The following is a 27,804-nucleotide window of genomic DNA, read 5'->3' as shown; positions in this document are numbered from 1 at the left end:
TTAAGCATGTAGAGCCCTTAGTAAATGAGAATCTATAAAAGGGGACTATTTGGTACTTTTTCGTCTTTCGACTGGTACTTTTTGAGTTTTCTATAAAATTTAACCTAGAAACATGAAATTAAGCATGTAGAGCCTGGAGTAAATGAGAATCTATTAAAGGGGACTTTTTGGTACTTTTTCGTCCTTCGACTGGTACTTTTTGAGTTTTCTATTAAATTGAACCTAGAAACATGAAAATAAGCATTTAGAGCCCGTAGTAAATGAGAATCTATAAAAGGGGACTTTTTCGTTCTTCAAAAGGTATTTTATGAATTTTCTATAATATTGAAAATAGAAACATGAAAGTATGCATGTAGAGCCTGGATTAAGTGAGAAACTATAAAAGTGGACTTTTTGGTACTTTTTTGTTCTTCAAAAGGTACTTTTTGAATTTTCTATAATATTGAACCTAGAAACATGAAATTAAACATGTAGAGACCGAATTAAGTGAGGACCTATAAAAGGGGACTTTTTGGTACTTTTTCGTTCTTCAAAAGTTACTTTTTGAATTTTCTATAATATTGATCCTAGAAGCATGAAATTAAGCATGTAGAGCCTGGAGTAAATGAGAATCTATAAAAGGGGACTTTTTGGTACTTTTTCGTTCTTCAAAAGGTACTTTTTGAATTTTCTATAAAATTGATCCTAGAAGCATGAAATTAAGCATATAGAGCCTGGAGTAAATGAGAATCTATAAGAGGGGACTTTTTGGTACTTTTTCGTTCTTCAAAAGGTACATTTTGAATTTTCTATAATATTGAACCTAGAAACATGAAATTAAGCAAGTACAGCCAATATTAAGTGATAACCTATAAAAGGGGACTTTTCGGCACTTTTTCGTTCTTCAAAAGGTACTTTTTGAATTTTCTATAATATTGAACCTAGAAACATGAAATTAAGTACGTAGAGCCCGGAGTAAGTGAGAACATATAAAAGAGGACTTTTTGGTAATTTTTCGTTCTTCAAAAGGTACTTTTTGTGTTTTTTATAACATGAAATTAACCATGTGGAGCCCGGAGTTAATGAGAATCTATAAAAGGGGACCCTTTAGTAATTTTTCGTTCTTCAACTGGTACTTTTTTAATTTTCTATAATATTGAACTTAGGAACATGAAATTAAATAAAAGAGGTCTTTTGTTACTTTTTCGTACTTCATTGGTACTTTTTGAGTTTTCTAAAATATTGAATATATAAACATAAATTTAAATAGGGGACTTTTTGATATTGCAGATATATATACATTTACAATAATATTTATTTTATTCCATTACGATGAGGGTAGCGAAGCACACTGGGTATAGCTAGTTGATAAATAAAGATATCGGAATAAGGATATTTTGTGTATACAGTACTTTTCGCTTATAGTCACAACTCTTAATTGCACACAAATTGAGGACTATATCGCTAAAGTGATTATAAACAAAATTTTTTGTATATGCCACAATGTGCTTAAAAAAAATCTTATATTAAAAAAATTAAATTTAAAAAATCTATAATTTTAGTCAGTTTTAGCTTGAGCATGTTGGTTACAGTTGTCTTCTTCTTCATTTGGACCGTTACTAATTAGTTTACGATACATTTCTTTATAGTAGTAGTGGATAGCCACTTTGAAAACTAATTTTTTAGAAAAAAATTTCGTGTGTTACAATATCGGGAAGTTTTTTCATATAACGTGACTTTTAATAGCCGCGCGTAGATTGAATATATGTGAAAAGTGCTTATATCAAAAATGGGCTATAAAGCAATATTTTTATATGAAATTGATCGATAGAGACATTTAAATATAATAAAATTGACAATATGACTAATGTGACTATAACAGTGATGACTATAAACGAAAACAAGTAAGAAATTATAGTCGGCCGAGGCCGACCATATAATACCCTACACCTGTTACAAAAATAAAATGTGATTTAGTTTTCATAATAAAGCATTTAAGTTGAATTGTACCGACCATATAATACCCCACACCTGTTACAAAAATAAAATGTGATTTAGTTTTCATAATAAAGCATTTAAGTTGAATTGTACCTTGCCTCAGATATACTTTAGCCATTTATTGTTGAATAAAATTGAGGACATTTAAGCCGAATTTTGAAGGGGCTTTGAATAGGGGCTATGGTCAAATGAGACCCTATAATTATAAAATTCATGAGGGTTATTAAAGCTAGTATAGAACTTGTTTTTACAGCTTTTTGTCGAGTTTGGAGTATATTAAACATAATTATGAACTTAAAAGGCCTATTCGGCGGGTTCAGTTATATGGGGGCTAGGTGAAATAATGGTCCGATGTTAACCATTTTCAATAGGCTTCGTCTCCGTAGCTGTTACAAAAAGAATGTGACTTAGTTTTCATAATAAAGCATTTAAGTTGAATTGTACCTTGCCTCAGATATACTTAAGCCATTTATTGTTGAATAAAATTGTGGATATTTAAGTCGAATTTTGAAGGGGGCTTTGAATAGGGGCTATGGTCAAATGAGACCCTATAATTAAAAATGCATTCATCAAGGCTAGTATAGAACTTGGTTTTGTAGGTTTTTGTCGAGATAGGAGAACATTAAACACAATTATGAACTTAAAATCCCTATTCGTCGGGTTCAGTTGTATGGGGGCTAGGTGAAATAATGGACCGATGTTAACCATTTTCAATAGGCTTTATCTCCGATACCATAGAAGATCATGTGCTAAATGTCATTGCATTATCTTCAAAATTGCGACCTGTAGTTTGATTACAAGGTTTACAAGCCCTATTCAGAGGTTCAGTTGTATGGGGGCTTGGTGAAATAATGAACCGATCTTAACCATTTTCAATAGGTTTCGTTCCTGGGACAATAGAAGATCATGTGCCAAATTTCATTGAATTATCTTCAAAATTGCGACCTGTAGTTTGATTACAAGGACGGACATAGCTAAATCGACTCAGAAAATGATTCTAAGCCGATTGGTATACTTTAAGGTGGGTATAGAACCAATATTATTCTGCGTTACAAACATCAGCACAAACCCAATATACCTTCCTCATTAAAGTGGTGTAGGGTATAAATACTGTATAAGAAATATTATTTTTTTTTAATTAGGATCAATGCATAATTGGTCTTAGTTCTCATATAAGGCCCATTTCCATAAGTCACTTTTTCATTAAATTATAAATATATACGGATAAAATCCGACACAGTGAGTTTTTATCGATAAATCATTCTGTGAAATTTTTGTTCGGATTGGCCAATAATTGGCTATATCTCCATAAAAGGTATATATGATTTCTAAATGATAGTACCCTCATCACGGAAGCACAATTTAAACTTTCACAATTTATTAAATACGTATCTAGTAATATTTATAAGGATTTTCATAAAAAGTAGCATACAGCTGGAGGGTATTTAAGATTCGGCATAGCCGAATATAGCACTCTGACTTGTTTTAAACATACTTTTGTATAAATGGATGTATTTTTGAGAAACAATGACGAGACAAAAACGGTGGTTTTACTCTTTAATGGACAACTCTATATTGTTTGTCAAATTAAAAGTTGTTTTGTTTTCTCTGTCAAGATTCAAGGATTCTTCATATTTTCCTAATCTTCATAATGATTTCAGAGTTTTTTTCAAATAGCAAGAAAATCGTTTAAAACTTTTGTACGGTTTATGGTAAGTATTTTTGTAGTAATATATAATAATGTAATAATATTTTGTAGTAATCAAATGCCCCCGAAGACTTTTGCATCTTTACACCCAGGGTACTACAATTCAAACTACAGTGTGAGAAATTTAAACTGAACAGATAGAAGAATATTATCTTTACTTTTCGAAGAAACCAGGGGATCACCGGGTACACACAGCTAGTTTCTAATAACACTAAGTTATATGATTCTTCCCTACAAACATTTTCTATTGCGGAAGTTACCCGTGTGAAACTTCTAGACATGCTAAATGCTCGTCAGCGATATTGGGGAAGTGCACGAATACTTGTCACCAGTCGGGAACAACTGATGCCGAGCTGGGTAACGTCTAAGCGTAACGTGGAATATACTTCTGGAAGACCCGCAGAAGAAACTTCTAGATATCTCTTGGAAGTAAGGTATTGACAAAGACTCTTCTAGATGTGACTTCTTAGTATCATCTAGATGTGTTCTTATCGTATCTTCCAGAAGTGTTCCTATATTATCTTCCAATAATTGTAAAACGTTGGACTCTAAAGTATTTTGTAGTTCTTCAGAAATTTTATGATCAATCCATCAAATTGTAAGAGTTGTATTTTGGAAAGCATTAATCCTTCAAAGAAATGAACAGTAATAATATTATAATTGATGTTGAATAAACATACTCTTGTATTTATTGAAATTACCTGTTATACTTTAGGAAGCAATAAAAACAGGATTCTCTTGTGCTCAATACATTCACCACCAAAGTTTAAACGGTCAGATCCATTTTTTACGTTTTCTGCAAATAATCAACCTTTTTAATGGAACCGCGTAATGACTTATATAACTTACCAGATTCCTTTTTATACCCTCCACCACCATTAGTGGTGATAGAGGGTATATATAACTTTGTCATTCCGTGTGTAACACCAAGAAATATTCATCTGAGACCCAACAAAGTATATATTCTTGATCCTTATGAAATTCTGAGTCGATTTAGCTATGTCCGTCTGTCTGTCTGGTTAAAACACACTCACGGTAAAACGAAGCAATGGAAATTCACGGTACAGCTTGGTATTGAAAATCAGAGATATGAGTAAACATTTCAGACAACCCCTAAAAAAATCTTGCTTTTTCAACCGGTTTTTTTGTATTTTTTACACTACCGCAGATAAACTAATGAATTTTGTAAGATATATGGCTTTATATACGAGGATTAACTATGTGGAAAATCGGACCAACCATAAAATAGGTCGAAAAGGGGGTTAGAAAGTTGTATCATTTTACAAAAAATATACAAGCAGACTGGGTTTGAACCTAGACCCTTACAGATGCCGGTTCTATGTCCTGACCACTACACCATTCATTAAACTTGATTTTGCTCGTTAACTGGTGGTTTTTACATAAAAGTAGGCCGTGAAGGCTAATGTGCAATCAAAGAAATGCGCTCATTGAGAAAACGTAACTGTTTAATTTTTTATGCATTTCAGCAACATCAGTATTGACAAAACAACTGTTTTTTTGTACACACAGAAAAGAATATAATATATAGTATTTTTATATGACTAACATTAGTTATTGAAGAGAAAAGTAAAGCAGTGGTGTTATGGGTAGAACAAGTGAGAGTGTTATATTCGGCTGTGCCGAATCTCATATACCCACCATCAAAACGTATGCCTTAAAAGGAATGCGCCCTTATAAATATTAGGGTGATATTCCTCATCAAATTAACTGAAGAGGACCTTATATGAGATATAGGTTTAAAAATTAACCGTTTTTCATAAAATTTTTTTAGACCAATTTTGGTTCATACAAAACATCTTTACATCGAATATCACTTCCCGACACTTTCAGCATGAAATTCGGTAGGAAGATTTACGTTCCTATAAATGTTTATTATATAAGATTTCATAACTGTTCACGTATTTTTAAGTCAGCAAAGATCGATAAAGTAATTATCTTATGGACCGATCATCAATACATTTGGTAGAGAGGTTTTAACTCCTATAAAATATATGTGTGTCGAATTTCATCGCTTTTCTGTATTCTGTATTTTTAAGCCAGTAATGATCGTTTAAGTAATTTTTTGAAGGGCACCTTATGGGATCAATTATGGACCGATCCACATAAAGTTTTATAGAGAGATTTTGGCTTCATTGAAACTTATGTGTGTCGAATTTCATAACCATACTCGTATTTTTAAGCCAGTAATGAGCGTTAAAGTCATATTCTGAAGGGTCAATTATGGACCGATCAACATAAAATATGGTAGGGAGATTTTGGATCATATGAAACTAATGTGTGTTAAATTTCATCACTATACTCGTATTTTTAAGACAGTAATGAGCGTTAAAGTAATTTTTTGAAGGGGACCTTATATGGGGGGTGGGGTCAACTATGGACCGATCCACATAAAACTTGATAGAGAGATTTTGCCTACATTGAAACTTATGTGTGTCGAATTTCATCACTATACTCGACACTAGACTCGACTCGACCGATCCACATAGAACTTGATAGAGAGATTTTGGCTACATTGAAACTCATATGTGTCGAATTTCATCACTATACTCGTATTTTTAAGCCAGTAATGAGCGTTGAAGAAATTTTTTGAAGGGGGCTTTATATGGGGGGTAGGACCGATCCTCATAAAATTTGGTAAGGAGATTTTGGATCATATGAAACTTATTTATGTCGAATTTCATTGCTATACTCGTACTTTTGAAACAAATATGCCCATTACAGCTGTTTTTCGGTGGTCCGAAAAAGTGGGCCAATATTGCATATTCAATACTAAACAAACCTTACCTATAGAGAATATTTGTGGAAAATTTCCTCTATCTCGTTCCACTCGGACTCTAACGTGCTTTCAACAGACTGACGGACGGACAGACATGGGTAGATAGTCTTAGATTTTAATAAGGACACAGAATATATATATTTTTGTGGGTCTATGACCAATATTTCGATGTGTTACAGACGCAATGACAAAATCAATATACCCCTCATCTTTTTTGATGGTGGGTATAAAAATGGAGCATAAGTGGTGCGAAATTCGGTCAACTCAGTATTTTTATTATTTTTTAAGAAACAAAATTAATTGTCGCAAAATTTATAAGTACTTTTGTAATTCCTCTTCAAAAAATTAGATTTCTGAAAGGAAATCTTCTGTATCTTTTCAAAATTTGATTATTATAACCTCCACCACCATCACAGGAGCATGTTTGTTATTCTGAATGTAAGACTGAGAAATATAAATCTCAGACCCAACAATGTATAGACATATGAATATTGTGGGTCCTTATGAAATTTTGAGTCGATTTAGCTATGTACGTTTGAATAAATAGTGTTTAAATTTATAGAATCAAATTAATTATTTAAAGTATTTTTTCCATACATGGGCCAAATCAGAATAAAACGAAGTTCTTCCGAAAGAATTACATTTTCTGTCGAAGTGATGTTAAATGACTTTCAAAGAAGCGAAAATAATTATATTTTTTGATCTTACATTTTTATGAGATAAAAAATATTATTTTTGGGCTTTTATGTTAAATGTGTCTATTTCTCTTATTAATGTTAATATTATTTATATCAAATTAGTAATATTCTACAATACTACAATTTCAATTCCATATAACTTCCGAAAAATAATATAAAATTTACTTCTTGAGAATGACTTCAAAAGTAGTGAAATTGGAATCAAAATTGGAATCCTATGAAGAGTCTGTTTTAAGATCATCACTTCTGCAGGTCTTTTTTAGTACTTTCATAGAGTAAATTCTACTTCTATTTCACTTCTTTGGCAGTTCTTTTTTGCTGGGTAAGTGCATTTACATAAGGCTGAGGTTAATAATCGTTTTTCACAATTTGTTGTTAATTATTTACAAAAGTAATGCATATCAATGATCTTGTCCTACATATATATAGATTTTGGTACTAGGACAAACAATGGAGAAAGTCGTAAAAATCGGATCACATGTTTTTACAAACAAAATTATATAAAAATTTTGTAATACATAATTTCCATTTTCACACAGATACACAACATTTATCATAATTTAACATTTGTTAAATTTAGTACATTATGTAACAGTCAGTTAAGTGTTAGTTCCGTTTTACATGGTATATTTTCAGGCGTAATGAAAATGAAAGATATATCATGCTGAATTGAAATCCATCGTTAAAATTTGATGATTCATATAACCTGTTTATGGTGGAGGGTATTTAAGATTCGACACAGCCGAATATAGTACTCTAACTTGTTATATATAAATTGGGCTAGAAGTATTTTAATAGGGGGTACAATATTAGGTACTGTTTTCCAAAAAAATCAAATAATTAAAAATTAATTAATTTATTTATAGTTTTGGATTAATACAAACACTACCTTTCATGAAAATTTTTTAATACATTAAAATAACTTGGAATTAAACCGGCTATATAAATAGACCTGAAACTATTGAGTCATGGATTATTTTTAAAATTATTTACAGTGACTAACGATAGGAACACGTTAACGACCCTAAACGGGACATTGCTTTTGATACTAATACTACAATACTATTTTTTGTTTGATCTCTTCTAATTAACCCTGTGTCTATATTGGACAAATATTTATTACTGCACTAGACAAAACGTCGGCAGAAACATTGAGAGTTTTTATACCTTCCACCACCAGCAGAGGTGATAGAGGGTATATATAAGTTTGTCATTCCATGTGTAACACTAAGAAATATTCATCTGAGACCCAACAAAGTATATATATTCTGGATTCTTATAAAATTCTGAGTTGATTTAGCTATGTCCGTCTGTCCGTCCGTCTGTCTGTCTGTGTAAAACACTCACGTTAAAACGAAACAATGGAAATTAACGAAATTCAGCAATAACATTCATTATTGTCCGGTACAATTTGGTATTGAAAATGAGCAAAATCGGTTCACATCGGGAATAGTTATGAATCAAAATTTAAAACAACTCCGAAAAAAATAAGCATTTTTTATACATTCTGATGTAATTTTCTCGAAAACTAGCAAGCTAATTTCATGAAAGTCATCATACATTTGTTTCTACACAAGATCTTGATTCCTGCTGAAAATTGCCAGAAGCGGTCCATAATTTCATATACCTCCCATACAAAAGTACATATTCCCGGAAAATGAGTTTTTTGTTAATAACTTCCGTCAGAATGCTGATATCTTCACAAAATTTTACAACTTAAAATCTTATGTCAATAGAATTCATTGAGAGAAAAAATTCTCTGGATGGGTCCATAATTGGACATAGCTCCCATACAAGGTCCCCTCCCGAAAATCACTTAAACGCACATAACTCATTACTAAATTAAAACATCCATATAAAATTTTGTACAAGTATTGCTCTCACATACAGAAATATTACTATGAAATTTTTTTCCGATCGGTCCATAATTGTTCATAGCTCCCATACAAGGACCCTTCCCGAAAATCACTCAAACACGCATAACTCATTACTATCGGTCCATAATTGGTCATAGCTCCTATACAAGGTCCCCTCCCGAAAATCACTTAAACGCACATAACTCATTACTAAATTAAGATATCCATATAAAATTTGGTACAAGTATTGCTCACATATACAGAAATATTACTATGAAATTTTTTTTCCGATCGGTCCATCCTTGGTCATAGCTCCCGCGCAAGGTTCCCTGCCGAAAATCCATACATTTAGCACAAATATTGCTCTTATGTACATAAATTACACTATAAAATTGTTTTACGATCGTTCCATATTTGGTCATAGCTCTCATACTAGGTCCCCTCCAGAAAATCACTTAAATGCACAATATTCATTACTAAATAATGATATAGATACGGAATTTTGAAATTTTGTCTTTATATACATAATTGGTCATAGCTCCCATACAAGGTCCTTTTACGAAAATCTCTTAAACGCCCATTACTCATTACCAAATAAAACTATTGATACATAATTTGGCACAAATATTAGATTGGTATACAAAAATTCTATTTCAAGATTTTTTCACGATCGGTCCATAACATGGGTCGGTCCTATGCAAGGTTCCCTTCAGAAAATCACTTGAACACACATTACTTATTACTAAATTACGATATAGATACAAAATTTGACTGAAATATAGCTTTTATGTACAGAAATTTTGCTTAAAAAATATAAAAGAAAATGTAATGTTCAATAAATTTTGGAATTGTAACAGATTTAAGCTGTTTAAATCTTGGGGTTTTTCTATTTAAGACATGAGAAAACTTATTTCTACGAATTTTTGATCAATTAAAAAAATATTAATATAAAAGTAGCTGGTGGAGGGTATTTAAGATTCGGCTCAGCCGAATATAGCACTCTAACTTGTTTGTTTATGTTAATACATTGGGGTAACAAAATGCTTATTTTAGCACGACAACTCACAGATAATTTTACTGAAATAATGCTATATTTTATAAAAGCAATGAAAGTTTTGTAAATAAACACTAATTTTAGTAAAAATTATGTTAAAAATAAATTTTAATTGCACAAAAACAAAATTCTACAGAAATTTTACAATACAATGACGTTTGTTATCAAGACGACGCACAGTGGGGCAGAATGGAAATTTTTTGGAAATAAATCTGACATTTCTAAACGGCTGATCCGATCGGGATAAAATTTGGCGTGAGCGTAGCCAAGGAGTATTCGAGTTTAAGTTTTGAAGATGAACCCCCCAGATGCCCCAGGGACGGCGCTGTGGCGGCTCAAAGTAGGGTACCTACGACATGTAAAATTTTTAAACTCGTGCCATTTTTTTGTTTTTCACCCAAATACAAAGATTTTTATATTTTGTGAAAGCGCTCGACGAGATCTTGAAAAAACATGCTTGGACATACTACTTATCTCTTATAATATCCGAGTTATAGGCATTTAAAAATTTAGTGATACAAAATTTACCATACCTTGGTCCGCCTTTTTTTGAATACCGGGCGTAATTTTGGACCAAATGGACTCAATTTTTTCTTGTTAGTTAGACAACAAAATTTCCAATAATATACAAACAATTTCAGATCAATATTGTTTACAGATCCAAAAATATACGTTTTTTAATCTAAAAATTCAAAAAATTTTAGATTTTTGGCGTTTTTTTGCCAAAAATGTGTCTTAACTCTTTTATTAATAAAATAAAATTTTTATTAAGAACATATAACAATTTTATAGTTTTCTAAAAGGTATCTTTACGCAGAACGCTTTGGCGTAAAAAACTTGTCCTATTTTTTGAAAATGTTGCCACTGCGTCCTTCCGAATATGACCTATTTTTTATCAAAACTTCAACTTTGGGCGACATGTTCTAAAATCCCAAAGCTGGGATCAGAAAACTGAAAGCAGTTTTGGAAACCTCAATATGTTTTCTATTTACTCCAAAAGTATTTTCCCAGCCCTGAAAGAAATGTGGACCCTATGGGCAAAAAAGTAAAAAATCCCATTTTTGGGATTTTCATTCCTATTTTTGGGAATTGCGGGATGCCCTTTGACCTTTTCAATTTGAAATGACAAATTTAACAAGCGTTGAAAATTTCGTTGAGTTTTGTTCATAAATAAAGATTTTGTCATATATTACATATTTGTTTAATTTCTAAAACTATGATTTATATCAAAATTTTAATAGGATCGCAGATAGCTACAACAATTTAGTCCATATTTATCCCTTAATATCATTTTTTAGTTAGATATGGAAATTCTCGACCCTTTACAAAAAATTTCAAGCCAATATCTCAATTACATTCAAAAATATGTTCATTTAAACCTGTGTCCTTTAATTTCATCTTTTTCATATTTTAGTATTAAGTATGACAGAACATACATTTGGTATTGAATAAAATATTTGGAAAATTTTTTTATTTAGTTAATTTTTATTTAGTTAATTATTTTATTATAATATTGTATATAAAATAAAAAAAATATAATTTTATTATGAGCCACGCACAACAACACCTAAATCACCCCACACAAATTACCTTTCCCGCCCACCGAAATATAAAACACAATTTAATACAATATCATCAGTTAGTATAATAGCTTTTTTTATTTGAACTGTTTATCTTAAACATAATACAATTAATTCTTACAACCTACTTATATAGTTAATTCCTAACACTACTTATTTTCTATAAAATAATCTGTCATATCGGTATACATATCCAGAAGGTAATATAAGTCCTTTAAATCTTCCTTGTTTTGAGATGATAGAGTTTCGCATAGTTGAAAGAACAGGATCAGAAGATAGAAGTAAACTATTAAAAATATCTTCATTCTGTGATTGCCTGGAGCATTTTCTTGAGCTGAATAGTTGAACATTCTTAAAATCTCGATTCCTCGCTTCCTGGGCTTCTTCTGTTAACTCTCCAAGTGGAAGAATATTCGATTCAATTATTATTTGACCATGACACAATACTTTGTGTACTGTTGGTGTTAGTTCCCTCCATGGATACAGAGATACAAGTAATTTAGAAATTTCAGATGTGTATTCCCCAAATCGATTTTCATTAATTTTATGTTTACTATTCAGTGCCATTAAAATAGTTTTAACTCTTCGAAGCAACTCCTTGTCGATTCCAGTTATTTTTGAAGTAATTTCAAAATCACGAAAAAACCTTCTCGACGTATTACCGTCATTTGTACTACCGCAACTTGAAAGTGGTTTGTCGATGTTTAATCCCATCTGAACTTTAAATTCTTCTTGGATTCTGCTTTTTTTCCGCAGCTCTCAGTTCTTTCAATTCTTCATTATTTTTTGTTGATTTAGTAGGATAGTTTGTTTTTTTTTTTCCTGGATCGCCTTGTATGATGGTAATATATTGTGTCCTTTTTCATGCAGAGCTTTCCTTAATATTTGGTACTTATTTCGACTGAGATCCAGTTCCAACATAAGCGCTATTGCTTCCTCTTCAGTAAAATTTGATTATGATGTTGGAGTTGGTATACTTTCCACAATTCGCTTAAGTCGTTTTGGTGATGCATTAGGAAGAATAGTTGCAATATGTACGACATCCATATGTTGGTTTTCCTTTTTCAGCATTTCGTTAAATGTATCAGCAATTTCCTCATTTGAGATTGAAAAAAGTTTTTGTGTGACCCTCTTTTTTTTACCTTGAACATACGTCTTCGTATGACTTGCAAGGCGCTCCTATTGATGTGTTGTAAGTTAAGATTTCCGTAGTAGTTTCCATCCAACTACAAAATTTTAATCGAAATTTCTTTTGATTTCCATCCACAGACTTACTTTTTACATCAAAAAGTTTTAAAAAGTTTTCAATTTTTGATATGCCTGTTTTGTCTACTTTTCTACTATATTTAGTTTTTATATAATTTGAAATGTCTTCAATTCTTTCTGGCCCTTTTGAAGATATACTCCATAAAACGGAACACAACTCTTCGTACTTTAATGTAATCTTCATTGTAGATTTATTAAATATGGTACTTAAAATCTGAGAAGTTTACTTATATACCAATTCTTGTCATTTCCGATACAGGTATTCCAAAGTAAAAAATTACGAATTGTCTACCTATTAACATTTAGGACTATATTACAAAACCTGTAATTCAGTCATTGATATTTCTTATTTGTGAATGAATCGAAATTATCATTACCTGTATATTTTTACCTACATGATCATAAACGAAACATAACGAAATGATCTGTCGAAAAAATTTAGGTAAAAAATAGTTATAAATTTTTGAAAATTTAAGCATAATAGAACCTTTCAATTATAAGGATAAGCAAACAAATAGAAAATAGGTAAATATAAGATTTAAATACAGTGGACGTCCACTAGTACGAATTATATAGTGTCAGGCCCTTTCGTAATACCGAAAAATTCGTATTATTGAACAACACATTTTGTATGTTTAAATTCAAATAATACACATAAAATATTGGATTTTATTTATTTTTGTTTTATTTTTCATGAAAAATTACATAACGGAACAAAATATAATAAATGTGTATTATTTTAAATAAATTTCTTGTACATAAACAGGCATAAAAGGGACATATTTACGTATATGAATTGTTAATTTTGAAAGTATCGTGAGTCCAATGGTTGAAATGAGATATATGTAGAAGGTTTTAAATTTTAATGTTTTTAAAAAGATGTGTGCCAAAGACAATTTGCAGTTTAAATATGTGTTCAGATTACATAAAACTTTTATTAGAAACTTGAATGGAATATACCACAATTCTCTAATTTATAATTTTCTCTTAAAAATTAGAATAGTTATCCTTAAACCCATTGTTTGGAATGTGGAGTCACACTACTTTCAAAATTAACAGTTCATACATACATATGTATATAAATATCATTTTACTTATTAAAAAATCCATCATTTAACATCGATGTTTATTACATTGTAAAATGATTCTTACGGCTTTTTCAATAACAGCGCTTTTGAGGCTTCAATATTGTTCTCAGTAGAGTTATTGTCGGGAACTAATAAAATACTTTCCTCATTGGCGTTATCATCCAATTTAATTTCTTCTCTTGGGTCATCAAAATTCCAATAAAATAAATTAATAACACTAAATAATTGTTGATTTGTAAATATACATGCAGTAAATTGTGTGTATAGAATTTTTAAAAATACAAAACACTTGTAATAAATACAAAAAAACTTTAAAATTACTGAGCTTAAGGTGAATGATACCGACATAATAAAATAAATACATAATAAAAACTTCATTCATACGTAAAAAAAACCAAAATTCCCATAAAAAATGCGTTATTCGTACTATCGAACAGAAAAATTGTGACTTTATTCGTACTATAGAGTAGACAATGCAACAATTTTGCCATTCGTATTATTGGATATTCGTAATAAAGAGTATACGTACTATTGGACGTCCACTGTATGTAATATATGACAAAATCTTTATTTATGAACAAAAGTCAATGAAATTTTCAACGCTTGTTAAATTTGTCATTTCAAATAAGAATATGCAAAAAAAAATTGAAAAGGTCAAAGGGCATCCCGCAATTCCCAAAAATAGGAATGAAAATCCCAAAAATGGGATTTTTTACTTTTTTGCCCATAGGGTCCACATTTCTTTCAGGGCTGGGAAAATACGTTTGGAGTAAATAGAAAACATATTGAGGTTTCCAAAACTGCTTTCAGTTTTCTGATCCCAGCTTTGGGATTTTAGAACATGTCGCCCAAAGTTGAAGTTTTGATAAAAAATAGGTCATATTCGGAAGGACGCAGTGGCAACATTTTCAAAAAATAGGACAAGTTTTTTACGCCAAAGCGTTCTGCGTAAAGATACCTTTTAGAAAACTATAAAATTGTTATATGTTCTTAATAAAAATTTTATTTTATTAATAAAAGAGTTAAGACACATTTTTTTGGAAAAAAACGCCAAAAATCTAAAATTTTTTGAATTTTTAAATTAAAAAAAGTATATTTTTGGATCTGTAAACGATATTGATCTGAAATTTTTTGTATATTATTGGAAATTTTGTTGTCTAACTAACAAGAAAAAATTGAGTCCATTTGGTCCAAAATTACGCCCGGTATTCAAAAAAAGGCGGACCAAGGTATGGTAAATTTTGTATCACTAAATTTTTAAATGCCTATAACTCGGATATTATAAGAGATAAGTAGTATGTCCAAGCATGTTTTTTCAAGATCTCGTCGAGTTTAAGTTTTGAAGATGAACCCCGCAGATGCCCCAGGGACGGAGCTGTGGCGGCTCAAACTAGGGTACCTACGACATGTAAAATTTTTAAACTCGTGCCATTTTTTTGTTTTTCACCCAAATACAAAGATTTTTATATTTTCTGAAAGCGCTCGACGAGATCTTGAAAAAACATGCTTGGACATACTACTTATCTCTTATAATATCCGAGTTATAGGCATTTAAAAATTTAGTGATACAAAATTTACCATACCTTGGTCCGCCTTTTTTTGAATACCGGGCGTAATTTTGGACCAAATGGACTCAATTTTTTCTTGTTAGTTAGACAATAAAATTTCCAATAATATACAGAAAATTTCAGATAAATATCATTTACAGATCCAAAAATATACGTTTTTTAATTTAAAAATTCCAAAAAAGTTAGATTTTTGCCAAAAATGTGTCTTAACTCTTTTATTAATAAAATAAAATTTTCTTTAAGAACATATAACAATTTTATAGTTTTCTAAAAAGAATCTTTACGCAGAACGCTTTGGCGTAAAAAACTTGTCCTATTTTTTGAAAATGTTACCACTGCGTCCTTCCGAATATGACCTATTTTTTATCAAAATTTCAACTTTGGGCGACATGTTCTAAAATCCCAAAGCTGGGATCAGAAAACTGAAAGCAGTTTTGGAAACCTCAATATGTTTTCTATTTACTCCAAAAGTATTTTCCCAGCCCTGAAAGAAATGTGGACCCTATGGGCAAAAAAGTAAAAAATTCCATTTTTGGGATTTTCATTCCTATTTTTGGGAATTGCGGGATGCCCTTTGACCTTTTCAATTTTTTTTTTGCATTTTCTTATTTGAAATGACAAATTTAACAAGCGTTGAAGATTTCATTGAGTTTTGTTTATAAATAAAGATTCTGTCATATATTACATATTTGTTAAATTTCTAAAACTAAGATTAAATCAAAATTTTAATAGGGTCGCAGATAGCTACAACAATTTAGTCCATATTTAACCCTTAATATCTTTTTTTAGTTAGATATGGAAATTCTCGACCCTTTACAAAAAATTTCAAGCCAATATCTCAATTACATTCAAAAATATGTTCATTTAAACCTGTGTCCTTTAATTTCATCTTTTTCATATTTTAGTATTAAGTATGACAGAACATACATTTGATGTTGAATAAAATATTTGGACAATTTTTAAAAATTATTTAGTTAATTATTTTATTAAGGACTATAACATTGTATATACAATAAAAAAATTTATTATGAGCCACGCACAACAACACCTAAATCACCTCACACAAACCACCTTTCCCGCCCACCGAAATATAAAACACAATTTAATACAATATCATCAGTTAGTATAATAGCTTTTTTTATTTGAACTGTTTATCTTAAACATAATACAATTAATTCTTACAACCTACTTATATAGTTAATTCTTAACACTACTTATTTTCTATAAAATAATCTGTCATATCGGTATACATATCCAGAAGGTAATATAAGTCCTTTAAATCTTCCTCGTTTTGAGATGATAGAGTTTCATAACAAATCCATCTTTTTCGCATAGTTGAAAGAACAGGATCAGAAGATAGAAGTAAACTATTAAAAATATCTTCATTCTGTGATTGCCTGGAGCATTTTCTTGAGCTGAAAAGTTGAACATGCTTAAAATCTCGATTCCTCGCTTCCTGGGCTTCTTCTGTTAACTCTCCAAGTGGAAGAATATTCGATTCAATTATTATTTGACCATGACACAATACTTTGTGTACTGTTGGTGTTAGTTCCCTCCATGGATACAGAGATACAAGTAATTTAGAAATTTCAGATGTATATTCCCCAAATCGATTTCCATTAATTTTATGTTTACTATTCAGTGCCATTAAAATAGTGTTAACTCTTCGAAGCAACTCCTTGTCGATTCCAGTTATTTTTGAAGTAATTTCAAAATCACGAAAAAACCTTCTCGCCGTATTACCGTCATTTGTACTACCGCAACTTGGAAGTGGTTTGTCGATGTTTAATCCCATCTGAACTTTAAATTCTTCTTGGATTCTGCTTTTTTCCGCAGCTCTCAGTTCTTTCAATTCTTCATTATTTTTTGTTGATTTAGTAAGATTCTCTGGCACACTTCTATATTTGAGGTCGTATGCTATGTGTAAAAAGTAATCCAAAAATCGTATTCTGGCATGAAGTGGTGAAATTCCGAAAGACAGGACTTCTTCATTAATACTTCTGCTTTTGTTTATATTTGAGAATTGCGACTTTTTCTCATTACATATTGAGCATCTCCAGAAGGAAGAAGTTTCTGTTATGGCATTGCTGACCTTTCCATCAATCATTGTTAAGCTTAGCTGATATGATACGTTAATAGAGAATTCCTTTATTTTTATGCAAATGGGCTCCAGTGCATTTATTTCATCTTTTAAATATTCCACTAAATCTTTTGTTGTTTTCTTTGACTCCTTTATATATTCAAATCCAATGGGTCTACAAAAATTTTTTTAACCCGGAGTTGTATTGATCCATATATCTTCAAATGAATTTCCGATGCTTGACGATGATGGATTAAGGGAATATGAACGAATTCGTAATGGCACTAATGATGACATAAATACACTTTTGTAGTCTGCTAATGTCCGACTTCCACAATCTTGTTTGTATTCTGGAAGTGCTGATAAACCGTCACATCCCCACTTACACATTAAGACAACATCACAGTTATGAATTTTCCTTAGTTGGTCTTCTGAAAAGTCTGACACAATTCTTGATGCTGTGTTTTCGAGCAAAGATGATATATCAATACAAGCTTCCACATCATTAACAGCAATAGGTGATGGTAGGATAGTTTGTTTTTTTTCCTGGATCGCCTTGTATGATGGTAATATATTGTGTCCTTTTTCATGCAGAGCTTTCCTTAATATTTGGTACTTATTTCGACTGAGATCCAGTTCCAACATAAGCGCTATTGCTTCCTCTTCAGTAAAATTTGATTGTGATGTTGGAGTTGGTATACTTTCCACGATTCGCTTAAGTCGTTTTGGTGATGCATTAGGAAGAATAGTTGCAATATGTACGGCATCCATAGGTTGGTTTTCCTTTTTCAGCATTTCGTTAAATGTATCAGCAATTTCCTCATTTGAGATTGAAAAAAGTTTTTGTGTGACCCTCTTTTTTTTTGACCTTGAACATAAGTCTTCGTATGACTTGCAAGGCGCTTCTGCTGATGTGTTGTAAGTTGAGATTTCCGTAGTAGTTTCCATCCAACTACAAAATTTTAATCGAAATTTCTTTTGATTTCCATCCACAGACTTACTTTTTACATCAAAAAGTTTTAAAAAGTTTTCAATTTTTGATATGCCTGTTTTGTCTACTTTTCTACTATATGTAGTTTTATATAATTTGAAATGTCTTCAATTCTTTCTGACCCTTTTGAAGATACACTCCATAAAACGGAACACAACTCTTCGTACTTTAATGTAATCTTCATTGTAGATTTATTAAATATGGTACTTAAAATCTGAGAAGTTTACTTATATACCAATTCTTGTCATTTCCGATACAGGTATTCCAAAGTAAAAAATTACGAAATGTCTACCTATTAACATTTAGGACTATATTACTATAACCTGTAATTCAGTCATTGATATTTCTTATTAGTGAATGAATCGAAATTATCATTACCTGTATATTTTTACCTACATGATCATAAACGAAACAGAACGAAATGATCTGTCGAAAAAATTTAGGTAAAAAATAGTTATAAATTTCTGAAAATTTAAGCATAATAGGACCTTTCAATTATAAGGATAAGCAAACAAATAGAAAATAGGTAAATATAAGATTAAAACATGTTCTGTCATATTTAATACTAAAATATTTAAAAGATGAAATTAAAGGACACAGGTTTAAATGAACATATTTTTGAATGTAATTGAGATATTGGCTTGAAATTTTTTGTAAAGGGTCAAGAATTTCCATATCTAACTAAAAAATGATATTAAGGGATAAATATGGACTAAATTGTTGTAGCTATCTGCGACCCTATTAAAATTTTGATATAAATCATAGTTTTAGAAATTTAACAAATATGTAATATATGACAAAATCTTTATTTATGAACAAAAGTCAATGAAATTTTCAACGCTTGTTAAATTTGTCATCTCAAATAAGAAAATGCAAAAACAAAATTGAAAAGGTCAAAGGGCATCCCGCAATTCCCAAAAATAGGAATGAAAATCCCAAAAATGGGATTTTTTACATTTTTGCCCATAGGGTCCACATTTCTTTCAGGGCTGGGAAAATACTTTTGGAGTAAATAGAAAACATATTGAGGTTTCCAAAACTGCTTTCGGTTTTCTGATCCCAGCTTTGGGATTTTAGAACATGTCGCCCAAAGTTGAAATTTTGATAAAAAATAGGTCATATTCGGAAGGACGCAGTGGTAACATTTTCAAAAAATAGGACAAGTTTTTTACGCCAAAGCGTTCTGCGTAAAGATTCTTTTTAGAAAACTATAAAATTGTTATATGTTCTTAAAGAAAATTTTATTTTATTAATAAAAGAGTTAAGACACATTTTGGGCAAAAAAAACGCCAAAAATCTAACTTTTTTGGAATTTTTAAATTAAAAAACGTATATTTTTGGATCTGTAAATGATATTTATCTGAAATTTTTTGTATATTATTGGAAATTTTATTGTCTAACTAACAAGAAAAAATTGAGTCCATTTGGTCCAAAATTACGCCCGGTATTCAAAAAAAGGCGGACCAAGGTATGGTAAATTTTGTATCACTAAATTTTTAAATGCCTATAACTCGGATATTATAAGAGATAAGTAGTATGTCCAAGCATGTTTTTTCAAGATCTCGTCGAGCGCTTTCAGAAAATATAAAAATCTTTGTATTTGGGTGAAAAACAAAAAAATGGCACGAGTTTAAAAATTTTACATGTCGTAGGTACCCTAGTTTGAGCCGCCACAGCTCCGTCCCTGGGGCATCTGGGGGGTTCATCTTCAAAACTTAAACTCGAATACTCCTTGGCTACGCTCATGCTAAATTTTATCCCGATCGGATCAGCCGTTTAGAAATGCCAGATTTATTTCCAAAAAATTTCCATTCTGCCCCACTGTGCGACGTAGTCTAAACAATTTTATAGACAACACTATCATAACGACGCTAAAATACTATACCTGTTAATTTTTTGTCATGATAAGAATTTGACGCTTAGCATAATAAATATTTGTCTAATATAGACAGGGGTAAGGAGTTATACACGGCCATATGATACCCTACACCAATTGCGAATATTAAATTTGATTCATTGGATCCAAAGAAAAGTATGTGACAAATTTTAACAAATTATATTGAAAATTCTGAACCAGGTGGTATACTTAATGAAACATATTTTTCAGTGTTACAAACATTAGCTCATTGTGCCGATTTTATGATAGGTAGTAGAATATTAGACGTAGTTAAGAGATAAAAGGCTAAAATCGGAAGGTCCGATTGTATGGCGGCTAGGGCAGAAATGGAGCCGAGCCTTATAAAACTTATTGTTGTGAATTATGTTTATATAAAACTTATTTGTGCCAAATTTCATCGAGATACTATGGACATGTGGATATTCAAGTCATTTTCTGAAGGGGACTTTGTATGGGGGCTAGGGACAAATGAGGCCCGATCATTACTTAAATTGAAACTGTTATTTAGGATTATATCAAACTTAGTTGTACCAATTTTTGGAAAGATAGTGGTATATTTGACGTAGTTATGAGATAAAAGGCCCAAATCGGAAGGTCCGATTATATGGGTGCTAGCGCAAGACTTGAGAAATAGTATGAGCTTTCTTTTCAGCAAAAAAGAAAAGCTCATTTTGAAAAAAAAAATTAACTTAAAAAAAATTAAAAATTTAAATTTGTTTCTTTTTGGAACATTGAAGAAATAGCTATCTAAACTCCTTTGGTCAATTGATATACATAAAAATAAATGAAAGCTATGAGTGTTTTCTATCAAATGATGGTTTAAAAAAATCATTTTTTTCAAATTTATCAAATCAATTATAATATAGTACATACATACATATATACATATGTATACACTAGCTGTGTGTACCCGGCGTTGTCCGGGTTTCTTCCAAAAGTAAAGAGAATATTTTTCTTTCTGTTCAGTTTGAATTGGGCACATTGTAGTTTGAATTGTAGTACCCTTGGTGTAAAGAGGCAAAAGTCTTGGGGGCGTTTTATTAACTACAAAAATACGTACCATAAACCGTACAAAATTTCAAGCGATTTTCTTGCTATTTGAAAAAGTACATGCAATCAGAATTTGTTTATACTAAATTAATTTTACTAAATAAATTACAATTAATTATAAGTATAAAATTTATGTAAATTAAATTAGTATTTGTGCAATATTTTGTAAGGATAATCATTATTTGGTAATGATTTATGTGCGTTTTAAATGGATTTTCTGAAGGAGATCTTCTGCGGGAGCGATGACCAATATGGACCCGATCGTGAAACAATATTAAAATTACATTTTTTTTGACAAAAGTAGATTTGTGGCAAATCTGTTAGAAATTTTACGTAGATATATATATATATATAATATATAATAATATATATTATATATTAGATAATATATAGATAATATATATATATATATATATAGATATTATATAATATATATTTATATATCTATATATATATATATAGATATATATATATATATATCCTCTATATATATATATATATATTATATCTATATATATATAATATATATACATATTATATAATATACTATATATATAATATATCTTCTCTTATATATATAGAGTAATATATATAGATATAACAGCAATATTTTGGTGCCAAATGTGTGGATCCATTATTTGGTAAGGAGTTATGTGCGTTTGAGATTTCGGAAGGGGACCTTGTATGGGAGCTAAGACCAAATATGCACCGATCATGAAAAAAAGGCAATATTTGAGCCTAAATTTGTAAGGATTCCATTATTTGGTAATGTGTTATGTGTTTTAGTGATTTTCGGGAGGGGATCTTGTATGGGAGATATAATAGGGACCGATAGTGAAAAAATTTTACAGTATAATTTTTGTGTATATAAGCAATAGAGGGGACCTTGTATGTGAGCTATGACCGATCATGAAAAAATTTTACAGCATCATTTCTGTATAAAAAGGCAATATTTGTGCAAAATTTTGTATGTTATTATTTGGTAATGTGTAAAGTGCGCTTAACCGATTTTCGTGAGCGGACCTTGTATGGGAGCTACGGCCAATTATTGACCGATTGAGAAAATTTTTCCTCTATAAGAATTCAATTGACATAAAACTTTTATTTGTCATTCTACCGGAAATTATTAACAATTAATGGTTTTTCCGGGAATATGTATGGAAGGTATATGAAATTGTGGACCGATTCCGCCCATTTTTAACAAGAATCAAGCTTTTATATGGAAACAATTGTGTGCTGATTTTTATGAAATTATATCGCATAGTTTTTGTGAAAATTGTATTAGAATGTGTTAAAAAAGTTTAATTTTTTCGGAGTTTTTTAAATTTTGATTCATAACTCTTTCCGATGTACACCAATTTTGCTCATTTTCAACACTAAACTGCCTAGGACAATAATGAATCTTTTGGCCAAATTTCATTATTTTATATAGCATGGTTTTTGCGTGAGCGTGTTTTACACAGACAGACGCACGAACATAGCTAAATCGACTAAGAATTTGATAAGGACCCGGAATATATATACTTTGTTGGGTCTCAGATGAATATTTATTGGTGTTACACACGAAATGACAAACTTATATATAACCTCTATCACCACAGGTGGTGGTGGAGGGTTATATGAAGGAATTTTGATAAAATTCGACACTAATATGTTTCCGAAAATCACTTAAACGCATATGTTTCATTGATAAATAAAGCTATCGGTATAAAATTCAACTTGAATATGTTTTGTGTACATATACTTCATTCTACCAATTTTTCCCCGGATCGGTCCATTATTGGTCATATCTCCCATATAAGGCCCTCTTACAATAATCATTTAAACTCACATATTTCATTGTCATGTAGGGGTGTGATCGCAACAGATCCAGGAAGATATTTTGACAAATTTTAATGAAAAATTGAGGGTTAGTTTTGGGGGTAAATTAATTATTTATGTTCTATTTAACGAACCTTTTATTTCGGGGGACAATTGGTAATTAAGATAAAGTTACATTCTTTTGGTTTACATTGATATGGGAAAGACAATGAAAACAGAGTGGAGACTACCAAATGTGTTCATTGTCTCTCGTACACATCGGTTAATTAAGATACGGGCACTTAAACTGTAATTAGATTTCACACTTAAACATCCCGGCCCCCTTGCTATTATGCAATTTCAGAACCGGAGAGTGTTAAAAAAAATAAGTTTAGATTCTAGATGTATGTATTACAAAATCATTGATAATTAATTAATTCATTTAGTTTAATACAATATCAGAATAATCATAAAAAAACTTGAAAAAAAAAACATAAAAATAATAAAAACAAGTAAGAGAGTAAGTCGGGCGACCATATGATACCCCACACCAGTTATAAATATTGGAGTGTTACGGTGCGGGCACTAGGGCATGACGGACCATTAGATAGGGGGATGTCTGGCTTGGGAGTACGTAGACGTTCATGACGATGCAGAAGAGTGTGGTGTCTACTTTCACATTGGCGTCATCGATCAGTATTTCTGCATCTTGTGACTTGATGAGAGTGAGCCAAGCAATTCTCGCAATACCGGTACCTTTTGACCACACTTAACTTCTCGGTCACATTCATCTTTTTAAATTTTATGCATCTTCGAAGTGGGTGGTCCTGGCGACACAAACGACAGTCGTTGTGGTATGAATTACGGCGCTGGTGATGGGATTTGTAACTCATCTCCAATGGCGAAAGGCTTCTTCGTTGTCTTTGTGGCATTGTAATAGATGAAAAATGTATAGTTAGTGTTGTTCAGGACTGGGTAGTAAAACTAATTTTACTATTGGCCTAGTTACGATGCCATTGGCAATTCGTATATCGGCGACTCTAACTTTGTTATCTTTACCGCGGATAACGTTTTCAACGCGATTAAGTCGCCATTGATTTGGGGTTAAATTATAAAAAATTATAACGACAAGGTCGCCGTTAGCGTAATCTCGCTGGGGGTATTTCTATTTGAATCTTTTGTGGAGTTCTTTTAGATACTCATCTTTCCACCTTTTAGCAAAGTCGTGGTGAAGAACTTTAAGTTTCTGCCACCGACTGACATACGATAGTGAATGATCTGATAGATCAGGTTCAGGGAGAGATAAAATTGGGTTTCCTATAAGGAAATGACCGGGGGTAAGAGCACATAGATCTGCAGAGTTTTCGCTGATTGGGCTAAGTGGTCTAGAATTTAAGCACGCCTTGATTCGAGCTAACATCGTAGAAAACTCTTCGAAGGTGAAACTCTGATTATAAGCAATTCGTTTCAGATGCATCTTGACAAAGTGATCAAGATGATTTTGATCAGAAGATTTAATCTGGGAACGTAGTAATAAAGCCGCAATATAATATTCATGAAGATATGATAGGAATAATCGGCATCCATGATAGGGGAGTAATATTGGAAATTTTTCATCATATCTCAGAGAGGGAGAATTAGATAATCGACCATTAATCCGCATAATGCCATCGGTATCTAAAAAGGGTTTAGAGGACAAACGATGGCTTTTTCGGGATATTTCTAAACCTTGCGATAATAAGGTATATTCATTTTCGAAGTAAAGCTTCTGACAAGCAATCACCATAAGGGATTTTGCATGTTCCAATTCAGCACGAGTTAATTCGTTGGTCAAAACTAATTTGTGACGTAATCTTCGGTTACATCCGTAGGAAAAACGAAATACGCGGCAGATAACACGCATAGCCTTTGGAAAATCAGAAAAGCCCTTTCAAATATCCGTATTTTCGATCTGAGTCAAGGGAGTGTGAACAGGTTTTGCTTCCTCTTCAGTTGAGAAACTCGATGACGAACTTTTCGGCCATTGGCTCGGTGGTAACCTAAGCCATGAGGGACCATGCCACCATAATTCGCTAGACTTAAGTTGTGATATTGTGAGTCCACGTGATGCCAAATCGGCGGGATTACTTTTGGAGTCAACATGAAACCATGATTCACTCCCTACTTTTTCGACTATTGAGGAAACCCTGTTTTCAACGAAGGTTCTCCATCTATTAAGGGGGTTTTGCAACCATGCCAAGACTATTGTTGAATCGGTCACAAAAATAACTTAAAGTTTCGCAAATTGAGTTTTGATTGGATAGAATCGATCATCTTCGCCATTAACTCTGCTCCACGGAGTTCCTTTCTGGGCAGTGACACAAATTTAACTGAGGCCACTCTCGTTCTCGAGGTGAAATGAAACGTAACCTGAGCTTTCGGCGCGTATATATAAAGTTGCAGCATATGCTTTATCTGACGCGTCGCATAAACCATTCTATAGAAAACGACGGATCAAAATCTACGAATCGGGGGATTTGTATTTGTTCTATATATTGATAATCATCTAAGAATGCTTGCCATTGAAGTAATGTAGATGGTTTAAGATCTTCATCCCAGTTATCTTCACCTTTCCAGATTTGCTGCATGATCATCTTTGCAACGATTATTTTGGGGGAAAGCCAACCGGCGGGATCGAATCTCAGACAAAACTGATCTTTTAGTTATCGCATTTCGATCGGGGGAGCTTTTCAGTTGAAAGTAGAAATCATTCCTTCCTGCGTTCCAACGTAAGCCTAAAGTCTTTGTGGTACTACAGTCTGACAGTTTCATGAACTCTATATCTAGTAAATAATCGGGGGAAAGATCTTTCAACAAATAATCGTGGTTTGCCGTCCATTTGCGAAGCGAGAAACCAGCGGATTCAAGAACTTCGATAAGTTCATCTCGGGCCTTTAGCGCAGAAGAGAGGTTATGAGAGCCGGCTAGTACGTCATCTACGTACATATAATTTCGGAGAATATTTGACACGGCGGGATTTGTTTTCTCACAAATTATAGCTAAATCAGGCAGTGTTCGAAACGCCAGATAGGGTGCGCAATTTACACCAAATGTTACCGTGTTAAGCTCAAAATCTTGTAGATCTTCTTGGGGAGAATTTTGAAAAATAGTTCTCTGAAATGGGGTGTGAGCTGAATTGACTTGTATCTGACGGTACATCTTTTCAATATCTCCATTGAAAACATATCTGAATAGTCTCCAACACAACATGAGTATGGTTAAATCTGATTGTAGAATTGGACAGGGGTAGAGAAGATCGTTGAGGCTATTTCCGTTTGATGTGGGGCTAGAAGTATTAAATACTACACGCAATTTCGTAATAGGTGCAATTGGCACTAGATGGGGTGACATTAGTCATTTGCTTCAGAGATGAGTATTCGGAAATAACACGGTCGTATTCGGATTTTAAAGGAAGGTCTTTCATCAATCGAAATGGGAGAGAAACAACAAAGCGACCATCTTCAGTACGGTATGTTGTAGACGATATATGTTCTCACAATAACTATCTTCTTCAGAAAGTCGAGGTTTGTTTGGAAATTCTTCAAGTTCCCAAAACTTTTGAAGTTGAGTATTCAAAGAAAGCTCATTGGAAAATGTTGAAACTGAAGACAAGTAATTTCTTGCAGAAATTCTGCCCGTAACAATCCATCCAAAGTTTGTTGAGCGACTTAAGCCTGATTATTGTCACATCGCAAACCATTTCTAATAACCTTGGGATAAACATCACCACCGAGGAGTAGGTCAATCTCAGAGCACTTATGCAGATTTGTATCAGCCCTTTTGTAGATCTGCATATTCTCCATTTTTAAAAGCACATAGTGGATAATAAGGAAGTTGGCCAGTAAGCTTTTTAACGACTAAAGCATCTGCATAAGTCTCAAAGGAGCTATTAATTGGTGAACCGATGCGTATATAGCATAATTGAGTGGATGTTACTGTCAAGGCATCATTCAAGCCATGAACTTCAGTTTGTGCTACTCTTGTTTTGATTGAAAGTTTTCTTTGAAGTTTCTTTGAAATAAAAGTAGCTTCAGAAGCGGAATCAATTAAGGCACGAACCGTGGCAGTACCAAGCAGAACTGTAGAATTGGAAGCGGACTGTATTAAGGTGGAATATGATTGTCTCATTTGTGCTGCAGCTTCAGCGGAAGTAGTGGGGTTAGTGTTTAAGTTGAATGTTTGTGGAGGGTTCATAACACGAGTGCTATTCGCGTTTGAAGCTGAAGTTACAGTGTGAGAAATCGGAAATCAGTTCGGTGTAACAAGGAATGGTCTACATATCTGGCAAACATACTGGCTTCTACACTTCTTGAACTCATGAGATGTTCCAAGGCAATTCGTACTCCGTTTTTGCT

At 31.9% G+C, this 27,804-nt stretch overlaps 1 pseudogene; it reads right to left on the bottom strand.

The window, feature by feature from the left end:
- Positions 1-26,800, bottom strand: part of LOC119604929 — a 113,068-nt pseudogene extending 86,268 nt beyond the window's left edge.
- Positions 26,801-27,804: the final 1,004 nt, after the last annotated feature.

The sequence above is a fragment of the Lucilia sericata genome, unplaced genomic scaffold (assembly GCF_015586225.1).
Source record: "Lucilia sericata isolate MDLA Ls3-8-SP2 unplaced genomic scaffold, ASM1558622v1 Contig000444F_arrow, whole genome shotgun sequence".
NCBI classification, from domain to species: Eukaryota; Metazoa; Arthropoda; class Insecta; order Diptera; family Calliphoridae; genus Lucilia; species Lucilia sericata.
This window is presented reverse-complemented; position numbering and strand designations above follow the sequence as displayed.